Source organism: Symsagittifera roscoffensis, chromosome 1 (assembly GCF_963678635.1).
Source record: "Symsagittifera roscoffensis chromosome 1, txSymRosc1.1, whole genome shotgun sequence".
NCBI classification, from domain to species: Eukaryota; Metazoa; Xenacoelomorpha; order Acoela; family Convolutidae; genus Symsagittifera; species Symsagittifera roscoffensis.
This window is the reverse complement of record NC_087062.1, coordinates 90,141,260-90,155,332: the sequence shown is the minus strand read 5'-3', so window position 1 is coordinate 90,155,332 and position 14,073 is coordinate 90,141,260. Positions and strand designations below refer to the sequence as shown.

At 36.9% G+C, this 14,073-nt stretch overlaps 1 protein-coding gene and 3 non-coding genes across 4 annotated transcripts in view; all 4 read left to right on the top strand.

The window, feature by feature from the left end:
• LOC134840571 (galactose-1-phosphate uridylyltransferase-like) overlaps positions 1 to 14,073 on the top strand; it is a 183,820-nt gene that overhangs the window by 96,101 nt on the left and 73,646 nt on the right. The window lies entirely within an intron of this gene.
• Positions 8,977 to 9,048, top strand: Trnad-guc (transfer RNA aspartic acid (anticodon GUC)). Its single transcript has one exon. It is a non-coding gene; the product is annotated as a tRNA-Asp (tRNA).
• On the top strand, positions 11,347 to 11,418 carry Trnad-guc (transfer RNA aspartic acid (anticodon GUC)). The gene has a single exon. It is a non-coding gene; the product is annotated as a tRNA-Asp (tRNA).
• Trnad-guc (transfer RNA aspartic acid (anticodon GUC)) lies at positions 12,528 to 12,599 on the top strand. Its single transcript has one exon. It is a non-coding gene; the product is annotated as a tRNA-Asp (tRNA).

The following is a 14,073-nucleotide window of genomic DNA, read 5'->3' as shown; positions in this document are numbered from 1 at the left end:
AAATGGAACTACATGAAAATTGCTTTTTTTTAGTCGGTTCGAAGCTTGATTTTTTTCAAGTATTCTACAAGTATAATTTTTTGCTGAGCCTTTTTTTGCTGAAACTATGTTGGGATGCGAAAAACAGTTTTTCTTTACAAAAAATGTTGGGATATCATGTTGCTGTATACAGCAGGGTTCCTTAACGCTGATCGAGTTCTATTGTGTCGTTCTATAATTTGAGAACTTCAAATGACTTGAATTTGGAAGATATGCGAGGTAGTGTATCTTCGGTAGTATAGTGGTGAGTATCCCAGCCTGTCATGTTGGAGACCTGGGTTTGGTTCCCCGCCGAAGAGGGTTTTATTTCCTGAATAATTTTTAGTTCGTATCGGAAATTTTTTTTTTGTTTTTGAACTGAAACTACATGAAGTTTCCTTTTTTTCAGTTGGTTCAAAGCCTAAAATTTAGTATCAGATAGCTTACAACCATGGTTTTCTGCCCCGAGTTTTTTAATGGGACTATGTTGGTATGAGAAAAAGCTGCTTTTTAAAAAAATGATCGGATTTCATGTTGCTGTATACAGCAGGGTTCCTAAACGCTGATCGAGTTCTATTGTGCCGTTTTATAGTTTGAGTTTTTCAAATGACACGAACTTGGAAGTTATGCGAGGAAGTGTATCTTCGGTAGTATAGTGGTGAGTATCCAAGCCTGTCACGTTGGAGACCGGGGTATGATTCCCCGCCGATGAGGTTTTTATTTCCTGAATAATTTTTAGTTTGTATCGAAAAAATTTTTTTTTGTTTTTGAGCTGAAACTACATGAAGTTTGCTTTTTTTCAGTTGGTTCAAAGCCTTAAATTTAGTTTCAGATAGCTTAAAACCATGACTTTCTGCTCCGAGTTTTTTGCTGGGACTATGTTGGTATGAGAAAAAGCTGCTTTTTAAAAAATTGATCGGATTTCATGTTGCTGTATACAGCAGGGTTCCTAAACGCTGATCGAGTTCTATTGTGTCGTTCTATAATTTGAGTTTTTCAAATGTCACTAACTTGGAAGTTATGCGAGGAAGTGTATCTTCGGTAGTATAGTGGTGAGTATACCAGCCTGTCACGTTGGAGACCGGGGTTCGATTCCCTGCAGAAGAGGTTTTTATTTTCTGAATAATTTTAAGTTTGTATCGAAAAAAGTTTTTTTTTTTTTGTTTTTGAACTGAAACTACATGAAGTTTGCTTTTTTTCAGTTGGTTCAAAGCCTCAAATTTAGTTTCAGATAGCTTACAACCATGACTTCCTGCTCCGAGTTTTTTGCTGGGACTATGTTGGGAGGAGAAAAAGCTGCTTTTTTCAAAAAATGATCAGATTTCATGTTGCTGTATACAGCAGGATTCCTGAACGCTGATCGAGTTGTATTGTGTCATTCTGTAACTTGAGAATTTCAAATGACATGAACTTGGAAGATATGCGAGGAAGTGTATCTTCAGTAGTATAGTGGTGAGTATCGCAGCCTGTCACGTTGAAGACCGGGGTTCGATTCCCCGCCGAAGAGGTTTTTATTTCCTGAAAAAATTTTAGTTCGTATCGAGAAAACGTTTCTTTTTTTGTTTTTGAAATGGAACTACATGAAAATTGCTTTTTTTTAGTCGGTTCGAAGCTTGATTTTTTTCAAGTATTCTACAAGTATAATTTTTTGCTGAGCCTTTTTTTGCTGAAACTATGTTGGGATGCGAAAAACAGTTTTTCTTTACAAAAAATGTTGGGATATCATGTTGCTGTATACAGCAGGGTTCCTTAACGCTGATCGAGTTCTATTGTGTCGTTCTATAATTTGAGAACTTCAAATGACTTGAATTTGGAAGATATGCGAGGTAGTGTATCTTCGGTAGTATAGTGGTGAGTATCCCAGCCTGTCATGTTGGAGACCTGGGTTTGGTTCCCCGCCGAAGAGGGTTTTATTTCCTGAATAATTTTTAGTTCGTATCGGAATTTTTTTTTTGTTTTTGAACTGAAACTACATGAAGTTTCCTTTTTTTTCAGTTGGTTCAAAGCCTAAAATTTAGTATCAGATAGCTTACAACCATGGTTTTCTGCCCCGAGTTTTTTAATGGGACTATGTTGGTATGAGAAAAAGCTGCTTTTTAAAAAAATGATCGGATTTCATGTTGCTGTATACAGCAGGGTTCCTAAACGCTGATCGAGTTCTATTGTGTCGTTTTATAGTTTGAGTTTTTCAAATGACACGAACTTGGAAGTTATGCGAGGAAGTGTATCTTCGGTAGTATAGTGGTGAGTATCCAAGCCTGTCACGTTGGAGACCGGGGTATGATTCCCCGCCGATGAGGTTTTTATTTCCTGAATAATTTTTAGTTTGTATCGAAAAAAAAAATTTTTTGTTTTTGAACTGAAACTACATGAAGTTTGCTTTTTTTCAGTTGGTTCAAAGCCTTAAATTTAGTTTCAGATAGCTTAAAACCATGACTTTCTGCTCCGAGTTTTTTGCTGGGACTATGTTGGTATGAGAAAAAGCTGCTTTTTAAAAAATTGATCGGATTTCATGTTGCTGTATACAGCAGGGTTCCTAAACGCTGATCGAGTTCTATTGTGTCGTTCTATAATTTGAGTTTTTCAAATGTCACTAACTTGGAAGTTATGCGAGGAAGTGTATCTTCGGTAGTATAGTGGTGAGTATACCAGCCTGTCACGTTGGAGACCGGGGTTCGATTCCCTGCAGAAGAGGTTTTTATTTTCTGAATAATTTTAAGTTTGTATCGAAAAAAGTTTTTTTTTGTTTTTGAACTGAAACTACATGAAGTTTGCTTTTTTTCAGTTGGTTCAAAGCCTTAAATTTAGTTTCAGATAGCTCACAACCATGACTTCCTGCTCCGATTTTTTTGCTGGGACTATGTTGGGAGGAGAAAAAGCTGCTTTTTTCAAAAAATGATCAGATTTCATGTTGCTGTATACAGCAGGATTCCTGAACGCTGATCGAGTTGTATTGTGTCATTCTGTAACTTGAGAATTTCAAATGACATGAACTTGGAAGATATGCGAAGAAGTATATCTTCGGAAGTATAGTGGTGAGTATCCCAACCGGTCACGTTGGGGACCGGGGTTCGATTCCCCGCCGAAGAGATTTTTATTTCCTGAATAATGTTTAGTTCGTATCGAAAGAACTTTTTTTTTTGTTTTTGAGCTGGAACTACATGAAGTTTGCTTTTTTTCAGTTGGTTCAAAGCCTTAAATTTAGTTTCAGATAGCTTACAACCATGAATTTCTGCTCCGATTTTTTTGCTGGGACTATGTTGGTCTGAGAAAAAACTGCTTTTAAAAAAATTGATCGGATTTCATGTTGCTGTATACAGCAGGGTTCCTAAAGGCTGATCGAGTTCTATTGTGTCGTTCTATAAATTGAGAATTTCAAATGACTTGAATTTGGAAGATATGCGAGGAAGTGTATCTTCGGTAGTATAGTGGTGAGTATCCCAGCCTGTCACGTTGGAGACCTGGGTTCGGTTCCCCGCCGAAGAGGGTTTTATTTCCTGAATAATTTTTTGTTCGTATCGAAAAAAATTTTTTTTTGTTTTTGAACTGAAACTACATGAAGTTTGCTTTTTTTCAGTTGGTTCAAAGCCTAAAATTTAGTTTCAGATAGCTTACAACCATGGTTTTCTGCCCCGAGTTTTTTGCTGGGACTATGTTGGTATGAGAAAAAGCTGCTTTTTAAAAAAATGATCGGATTTCATGTTGCTGTATACAGCAGGGTTCCTTAACGCTGATCGAGTTCTATTGTGTCGTTTTATAATTTGAGTTTTTCAAATGACACGAACTTGGAAGTTATGCGAGGAAGTGTATCTTCGGTAGTATAGTGGTGAGTATCCAAGCCTGTCACGTTGGAGACCGGGGTATGATTCCCCGCCGATGAGTTTTTTTTTCCTGAATAATTTTTAGTTTGTATCGAAAAAATTTTTTTTTTGTTTTTGAACTGAAACTACATGAAGTTTGCTTTTTTTCAGTTGGTTCAAAGCCTTAAATTTAGTTTCAGATAGCTTACAACCATGACTTTCTGCTCCCAGTTTTTTGCTGGGACTATTTTGGTATGAGAAAAAACTGCTTTTTAAAAAATTGATCGGATTTCATGTTGCTGTATACAGCAGGGTTCCTAAACGCTGATCGAGTTCTATTGTGTCGTTCTATAATTTGAGTTTTTCAAATGACACTAACTTGGAAGTTATGCGAGGAAGTGTATCTTCGGTAGTATAGTGGTGAGTATCCCAGCCTGTCACGTTGGAGACCTGGGTTCTGTTCCCCGTCGAAGAGGGTTTTATTTCCTGAATAATTTTTTGTTCGTATCGAAAATTTTTTTTTTTTGTTTTTGAACTGAAACTACATGAAGTTTGCTTTTTTTTCAGTTGGTTCAAAGCCTAAAATTTAGTTTCAGATAGCTTACAACCATGGTTTTCTGCCCCGAGTTTTTTGCTGGGACTATGTTGGTATGAGAAAAAGCTGCTTTTTAAAAAAATGATCGGATTTCATGTTGCTGTATACAGCAGGGTTCCTAAACGCTGATCGAGTTCTATTGTGTCGTTTTATAATTTGAGTTTTTCAAATTACACGAACTTGGAAGTTATGCAAGGAAGTGTATCTTCGGTAGTATAGTGGTGAGTATACCAGCCTGTCACGTTGGAGACCGGGGTTCGATTCCCTGCAGAAGAGGTTTTTATTTTCTGAATAATTTTAAGTTTGTATCGAAAAAAGTTTTTTTTTGTTTTTGAACTGAAACTACATGAAGTTTGCTTTTTTTTCAGTTGGTTCAAAGCCTTAAACTTAGTTTCAGATTGCTTACAACCATGACTTCCTACTCCGAGTTTTTTGCTGGGACTATGTTGGGAGGAGAAAAAGCTGCTTTTTTCAAAAAATGATCAGATTTCATGTTGCTGTATACAGCAGGATTCCTGAACGCTGATCGAGTTGTATTGTGTCATTCTGTAACTTGAAAATTTCAAATGACATGAACTTGGAAGATAGGCGAAAAAGTATATCTTCGGTAGTATAGTGGTGAGTATCCCAGCCGGTCACGTTGGAGACCGGGGTTCGATTCCCCACCGAAGAGATTTTTATTTCCTGAATAATTTTTAGTTCGTATCGAAAAAACCTTTTTTTTTTGTTTTTGAGCTGGAACTACATGAAGTTTGCTTTTTTTCAGTTGGTTCAAAGCCTTAAATTTAGTTTCAGATAGCTTACAACCATGACTTTCTGCTCCGATTTTTTTGCTGGGACTATGTTGGTCTGAGAAAAAACTGCTTTTAAAAAAATTGATCGGATTTCATGTTGCTGTATACAGCAGGGTTCCTAAAGGCTGATCGAGTTCTATTGTGTCGTTCTATAATTTGAGTTTTTCAAATGACGCAAACTTGGAAGTTATGCGAGGAAGTGTATCTTCGGTAGTATAGTGGTGAGTATACCAGCCTGTCACGTTGGAGACCGGGGTTCGATTCCCTGCAGAAGAGGTTTTTATTTTCTGAATAATTTTAAGTTTGTATCGAAAAAGTTTTTTTTTGTTTTTGAACTGAAACTACATGAAGTTTGCTTTTTTTCAGTTGGTTCAAAGCCTTAAATTTAGTTTCAGATAGCTTACAACCATGACTTCCTGCTCCGAGTTTTTTGCTGGGACTATGTTGGGAGGAGAAAAAGCTGCTTTTTTCAAAAAATGATCAGATTTCATGTTGCTGTATACAGCAGGATTCCTGAACGCTGATCGAGTTGTATTGTGTCATTCTGTAACTTGAGAATTTCAAATGACATGAACTTGGAAGATATGCGAAGAAGTATATCTTCGGAAGTATAGTGGTGAGTATCCCAACCGGTATCGTTGGGGACCGGGGTTCGATTCCCCGCCGAAGAGATTTTTATTTCCTGAATAATGTTTAGTTCGTATCGAAAGAACCTTTTTTTTTGTTTTTGAGCTGGAACTACATGAAGTTTGCTTTTTTTCAGTTGGTTCAAAGCCTTAAATTTAGTTTCAGATAGCTTACAACCATGAATTTCTGCTCCGATTTTTTTGCTGGGACTATGTTGGTCTGAGAAAAAACTGCTTTTAAAAAAATTGATCGGATTTCATGTTGCTGTATACAGCAGGGTTCCTAAAGGCTGATCGAGTTCTATTGTGTCGTTCTATAAATTGAGAATTTCAAATGACTTGAATTTGGAAGATATGCGAGGAAGTGTATCTTCGGTAGTATAATGGTGAGTATCCCAGCCTGTCACGTTGGAGACCTGGGTTCGGTTCCCCGCCGAAGAGGGTTTTATTTCCTGAATAATTTTTTGTTCGTATCGAAAAAAAAATTTTTTTGTTTTTGAACTGAAACTACATGAAGTTTGCTTTTTTTCAGTTGGTTCAAAGCCTAAAATTTAGTTTCAGATAGCTTACAACCATGGTTTTCTGCCCCGAGTTTTTTGCTGGGACTATGTTGGTATGAGAAAAAGCTGCTTTTTAAAAAAATGATCGGATTTCATGTTGCTGTATACAGCAGGGTTCCTTAACGCTGATCGAGTTCTATTGTGTCGTTTTATAATTTGAGTTTTTCAAATGACACGAACTTGGAAGTTATGCGAGGAAGTGTATCTTCGGTAGTATAGTGGTGAGTATCCAAGCCTGTCACGTTGGAGACCGGGGTATGATTCCCCGCCGATGAGGTTTTTATTTCCTGAATAATTTTTAGTTTGTATCGAAAAAATTTTTTTTTTGTTTTTGAACTGAAACTACATGAAGTTTTCTTTTTTTCAGTTGGTTCAAAGCCTTAAATTTAGTTTCAGATAGCTTACAACCATGACTTTCTGCTCCCAGTTTTTTGCTGGGACTATGTTGGTATGAGAAAAAGCTGCTTTTTAAAAAATTGATCGGATTTCATGTTGCTGTATACAGCAGGGTTCCTAAACGCTGATCGAGTTCTATTGTGTCGTTCTATAATTTGAGTTTTTCAAATGACACTAACTTGGAAGTTATGCGAGGAAGTGTATCTTCGGTAGTATAGTGGTGAGTATCCCAGCCTGTCACGTTGGAGACCTGGGTTCTGTTCCCCGTCGAAGAGGGTTTTATTTCCTGAATAATTTTTTGTTCGTATCGAAAAATTTTTTTTTTTTGTTTTTGAACTGAAACTACATGAAGTTTGCTTTTTTTTCAGTTGGTTCAAAGCCTAAAATTTAGTTTCAGATAGCTTACAACCATGGTTTTCTGCCCCGAGTTTTTTGCTGGGACTATGTTGGTATGAGAAAAAGCTGCTTTTTAAAAAAATGATCGGATTTCATGTTGCTGTATACAGCAGGGTTCCTAAACGCTGATCGAGTTCTATTGTGTCGTTTTATAATTTGAGTTTTTCAAATTACACGAACTTGGAAGTTATGCAAGGAAGTGTATCTTAGGTAGTATAGTGGTGAGTATACCAGCCTGTCACGTTGGAGACCGGGGTTCGATTCCCTGCAGAAGAGGTTTTTATTTTCTGAATAATTTTAAGTTTGTATCGAAAAATGTTTTTTCTTGTTTTTGAACTGAAACTACATGAAGTTTGCTTTTTTTTCAGTTGGTTCAAAGCCTTAAACTTAGTTTCAGATTGCTTACAACCATGACTTCCTGCTCCGAGTTTTTTGCTGGGACTATGTTGGGAGGAGAAAAAGCTGCTTTTTTCAAAAAATGATCAGATTTCATGTTGCTGTATACAGCAGGATTCCTGAACGCTGATCGAGTTGTATTGTGTCATTCTGTAACTTGAAAATTTCAAATGACATGAACTTGGAAGATAGGCGAAGAAGTATATCTTCGGTAGTATAGTGATGAGTATCCCAGCCGGTCACGTTGGAGACCGGGGTTCGATTCCCCACCGAAGAGATTTTTATTTCCTGAATAATTTTTAGTTCGTATCGAAAAAACCTTTTTTTTTTGTTTTTGAGCTTGAACTACATGAATTTTGCTTTTTTTCAGTTGGTTCAAAGCCTTAAATTTAGTTTCAGATAGCTTACAACCATGACTTTCTGCTCCGATTTTTTTTGCTGGGACTATGTTGGTCTGAGAAAAAACTGCTTTTAAAAAAATTGATCGGATTTCATGTTGCTGTATACAGCAGGGTTCCTAAAGGCTGATCGAGTTCTATTGTGTCGTTCTATAATTTGAGTTTTTCAAATGACGCAAACTTGGAAGTTATGCGAGGAAGTGTATCTTCGGTAGTATAGTGGTGAGTATACCAGCCTGTCACGTTGGAGACCGGGGTTCGATTCCCTGCATAAGAGATTTTTATTTTCTGAATATTTTTAAGTTTGTATCGAAAAAATTTTTTTTTTTGTTTTTTAACTGAAACTATATGAAGTTTGCTTTTTTTCAGTTGGTTCAAAGCCTTAAATTTAGTTTCAGATAGCTTACAACCATGACATTCTGCTCCGAGTTTTTTTGCTGGGACTATGTTGGGATGAGAAAAAGCTGCTTTTTTCAAAAAATGTTCGGATTTCATATTGCTGTATACAGCAGGATTCCTGAACGCTGATCGAGTTCTATTGTGTCATTCTGTAACTTGAGAATTTCATATGACAAGAGCTTGGCAGATTTGCTAGGAACTGTACAGTGTAGTAAAGCGGTGGGTATCCATGCTTGTCACGTTGGAGACCGGGGTTCGATTCCCTGCATAAGAGATTTTTATTTTCTGAATATTTTTAAGTTTGTATCGAAAAAACCTTTTTTTTTGTTTTTGAACTGGAACTACATGAAGTTTGCTTTTTTTCAGTTGGTTCAAATCCTTAAATTTAGTTTCAGATAGCTTACAACCATGACTTTCTGCTCCGAGTATTTTGCTGGGACTATGTTGGTATGAGAAAAAGCTGCTTTTTAAAAGAATGATCGGATTTCATGTTGCTGTATACAGCAGGGTTCCTAAACGCTGATCGAGTTTTATTGTGTCGTTCTATAATTTGAGTTTTTCAAATTCCACAAACTTGGAAGTTATGCGAGGATATGTATCTTCGGTAGTATAGTGGTGAGTATCCCAGCCTGTCACGTTGGAGACCGGGGTTCGATTCCCCGCCGAAGAGGTTTTTATTTCCGGAATAATTTTAAGTTTGTATCGAAAAATTTTTTTTTTTGTTTTTGAACTGAAACTACATGAAGTTTGCTTTTTTTCAATTGGTTCAAAGCCTTAAATTTAGTTTCAGATAGCTTACAACCATGACTTCCTGCTCCGAGTTTTTTGCTGCGAGTATGTTGGGAGGAGAAAAAGCTGCTTTTTTCAAAAAATGATCAGATTTCATGTTGCTGTATACAGCAGGATTCCTGAACGCTGATCGAGTTGTATTGTGTCATTCTGTAACTTGAGAATTTCAAATGACATGAACTTGGAAGATATGCGAAGAAGTATATCTTCGGTAGTATAGTGGTGAGTATCCCAGCCGGTCACGTTGGAGACCGGGGTTCGATTCCCCGCCGAAGAGATTTTTATTTCCTGAATAATTTTTAGTTCGTATCGAAAAAACCTTTTTTTTTGTTTTTGAACTGGAACTACATGAAGTTTGCTTTTTTTTCAGTTGGTTCAAAGCCTTAAATTTAGTTTCAGATAGCTTGCAACCATGACTTTCTGCTCCGAGTTTTTTGCTGGGACTATGTTGGTATGAGAAAAAGCTGCTTTTTAAAAGAATGATCGGATTTCATGTTGCTGTATACAGCAGGGTTCCTAAACGCTGATCCAAATCTATTGTGTCGTTCTATAATTTGAGTTTTTCAAATTACACTAAATTGGAAGATATGCGAAGAAGTATATCTTCGGTAGTATAGTGGTGAGTATCCCAGCCGGTCACGTTGGAGACCGGGGTTCGATTCCCCGACGAAGAGATTTTTATTTCCTGAATAATTTTTAGTTCGTATCGAAAAAACCTTTTTTTTTGTTTTTGAACTGGAACTACATGAAGTTTGCTTTTTTTCAGTTGGTTCAAAGCCTTAAATTTAGTTTCAGATAGCTTACAACCATGACTTTCTGCTCCGAGTTTTTTGCTGGGACTATGTTGGTATGAGAAAAAGCTGCTTTTTAAAAGAATGATCGGATTTCATGTTGCTGTATACAGCAGGGTTCCTAAACGCTGATCGAGTTCTATTGTGTCGTTCTATAATTTGAGTTTTTCAAATTACACTAAATTGGAAGTTATGCGAGGAAGTGTATCTTCGGTAGTATAGTGGTGAGTATCCCAGCCTGTCACGTTGGAGATCGGGGTTCGATGCCCCGCTGAAGAGGTTTTTTTTCCGGAATAATTTTAAGTTTGTATCGAAAAAATTTTTTTTTGTTTTTGAACTGAAACTACATGAAGTTTGCTTTTTTTCAATTGGTTCAAAGCCTTAAATTTAGTTTCAGATAGCTTACAACCATGACTTTCTGCTCCGAGTTTTTTGCTGGGACTATGTTGGGAGGAGAAAAAGCTGCTTTTTTCACAAAATGATCAGATTTCATGTTGTTGTATACAGCAGGATTCCTGAACGCTGATCGAGTTGTATTGTGTCATTCTGTAACTTGAGAATTTCAAATGACATGAACTTGGAAGATATGCGAGAAGTATATCTTCGGTAGTATATTGGTGAGTACCCCAGCCGGTCACGTTGGAGACCGGGGTTCGATTACCCGCCGAAGAGATTTTTATTTCCTGAATAATTTTTAGTTCGTATCGAAAAAACCTTTTTTTTGTTTTTGAACTGAAACTACATGAAGTTTGCTTTTTTTCAGTTGGTTCAAAGCCTTAAATTTAGTTTCAGATAGCTTACAACCATGACTTTCTGCTCCGAGTTTTTTGCTGGGACTATGTTGGTATGAGAAAAAGCTGCTTTTTAAAAGAATGATCGGATTTCATGTTGCTGTATAAGGCAGGGTTCCTAAACGCTGATCGAGTTCTAATGTGTCGTTCTATAATTTGAGTTTTTCAAATTACACTAACTTGGAAGTTATGCGACGAAGTGTATCTTCGGTAGTATAGTGGTGAGTATCCCAGCCTGTCACGTTGGAGACCGGGGTTCGATTCCCCGACGAAGAGGTTTTTTTTTCCGGAATAATTTTAAGTTTGTATCGAAAAAACCTTTTTGTTTTTTGAACTGGAACTACATGAAGTTTGCCTTTTATCAGTCCGTTCAAAGCCTTAAATATGGTTTCAGATAATTTACAATCATGATTTTCTGCTCCGAGTTTTTTGCTGGGACTATGTTGGTATGAGAAAAAGCTGCTTTTTAAAAGAATGATCGGATTTCATGTTGCTGTATACAGCAGGGTTCCTAAACGCTGATCGAGTTCTAATGTGTCGTTCTATAATTTGAGTTTTTCAAATTACACTAACTTGGAAGTTATGCGAGGAAGTGTATCTTCGGTAGTATAGTGGTGAGTATCCCAGCCTGTCACGTTGGAGACCGGGGTTCGATTCCCCGCCGAAGAGATTTTTATTTCCTGAATAATTTTTAGTTCTTATCGAAAAAACCTTCTTTTTTTTTGAACTGGAACTACATGAAGTTTGCCTTTTATCAGTCCGTTCAAAGCCTTAAATTTAGTTTCAGATAGCTTACAACCATGACTTCCTGCTCCGAGTTTTTTGCTGCGACTATGTTGGGAGGAGAAAAAGCTGCTTTTTTCAAAAAATGATCAGATTTCATGTTGCTGTATACAGCAGGATTCCTGAACGCTGATCGAGTTGTATTGTGTCATTCTGTAACTTGAGAATTTCAAATGACATGAACTTGGAAGATATGCGAGAAGTATATCTTCGGTAGTATATTGGTGAGTATCCCAGCCTGTCACGTTGGAGATCGGGGTTCGATTCCCCGCTGAAGAGGTTTTTTTTTCCGGAATAATTTTAAGTTTGTATCGAAAAAAATTTTTTTTTGTTTTTGAACTGAAACTACATGAAGTTTGCTTTTTTTCAGTTGGTTCAAAGCCTTAAATTTAGTTTCAGATAGCTTACAACCATGACTTTCTGCTCCGAGTTTTTTGCTGGGACTATGTTGGTATGAGAAAAAGCTGCTTTTTAAAAGAATGATCGGATTTCATGTTGCTGTATACAGCAGAGTTCCTAAACGCTGATCGAGTTCTAATGTGTCGTTCTATAATTTGAGTTTTTCAAATTACACTAACTTGGAAGTTATGCGAGGAAGTGTATCTTCGGTAGTATAGTGGTGAGTATCCCAGCCTGTCACGTTGGAGACCGGGGTTCGATTCCCCGACGAAGAGGTTTTTTTTTCCGGAATAATTTTAAGTTTGTATCGAAAAAACCTTTTTGTTTTTTGAACTGGAACTACATGAAGTTTGCCTTTTATCAGTCCGTTCAAAGCCTTAAATATGGTTTCAGATAATTTACAATCATGATTTTCTGCTCCGAGTTTTTTGCTGGGACTATGTTGGTATGAGAAAAAGCTGCTTTTTAAAAGAATGATCGGATTTCATGTTGCTGTATACAGCAGGGTTCCTAAACGCTGATCGAGTTCTAATGTGTCGTTCTATAATTTGAGTTTTTCAAATTACACTAACTTGGAAGTTATGCGAGGAAGTGTATCTTCGGTAGTATAGTGGTGAGTATCCCAGCCTGTCACGTTGGAGACCGGGGTTCGATTCCCCGCCGAAGAGATTTTTATTTCCTGATTAATTTTTAGTTCGTATCGAAAAAACCTTCTTTTTTTTGAACTGGAACTACATGAAGTTTGCCTTTTATCAGTCCGTTCAAAGCCTTAAATTTAGTTTCAGATAGCTTACAACCATGACTTCCTGCTCCGAGTTTTTTGCTGCGACTATGTTGGGAGGAGAAAAAGCTGCTTTTTTCAAAAAAATGATCAGATTTCATGTTGCTGTATACAGCAGGATTCCTGAACGCTGATCGAGTTGTATTGTGTCATTCTGTAACTTGAGAATTTCAAATGACATGAACTTGGAAGATATGCGAGAAGTATATCTTCGGTAGTATATTGGTGAGTATCCCAGCCTGTCACGTTGGAGATCGGGGTTCGATTCCCCGCTGAAGAGGTTTTTTTTTCCGGAATAATTTTAAGTTTGTATCGAAAAAATTTTTTTTTTGTTTTTGAACTGAAACTACATGAAGTTTGCTTTTTTTCAATTGGTTCAAAGCCTTAAATTTAGTTTCAGATAGCTTACAACCATGACTTTCTGCTCCGAGTTTTTTGCTGGGACTATGTTGGGAGGAGAAAAAGCTGCTTTTTTCACAAAATGATCAGATTTCATGTTGTTGTATACAGCAGGATTCCTGAACGCTGATCGAGTTGTATTGTGTCATTCTGTAACTTGAGAATTTCAAATGACATGAACTTGGAAGATATGCGAGAAGTATATCTTCGGTAGTATATTGGTGAGTACCCCAGCCGGTCACGTTGGAGACCGGGGTTCGATTACCCGCCGAAGAGATTTTTATTTCCTGAATAATTTTTAGTTCGTATCGAAAAAACCTTTTTTTTTGTTTTTGAACTGAAACTACATGAAGTTTGCTTTTTTTCAGTTGGTTCAAAGCCTTAAATTTAGTTTCAGATAGCTTACAACCATGACTTTCTGCTCCGAGTTTTTTGCTGGGACTATGTTGGTATGAGAAAAAGCTGCTTTTTAAAAGAATGATCGGATTTCATGTTGCTGTATACAGCAGGGTTCCTAAACGCTGATCGAGTTCTAATGTGTCGTTCTATAATTTGAGTTTTTCAAATTACACTAACTTGGAAGTTATGCGAGGAAGTGTATCTTCGGTAGTATAGTGGTGAGTATCCCAGCCTGTCACGTTGGAGACCGGGGTTCGATTCCCCGACGAAGAGGTTTTTTTTTCCGGAATAATTTTAAGTTTGTATCGAAAAAACTTTTTTGTTTTTTGAACTGGAACTACATGAAGTTTGCCTTTTATCAGTCCGTTCAAAGCCTTAAATATGGTTTCAGATAATTTACAATCATGATTTTCTGCTCCGAGTTTTTTGCTGGGACTATGTTGGTATGAGAAAAAGCTGCTTTTTAAAAGAATGATCGGATTTCATGTTGCTGTATACAGCAGGGTTCCTAAACGCTGATCGAGTTCTAATGTGTCGTTCTATAATTTGAGTTTTTCAAATTA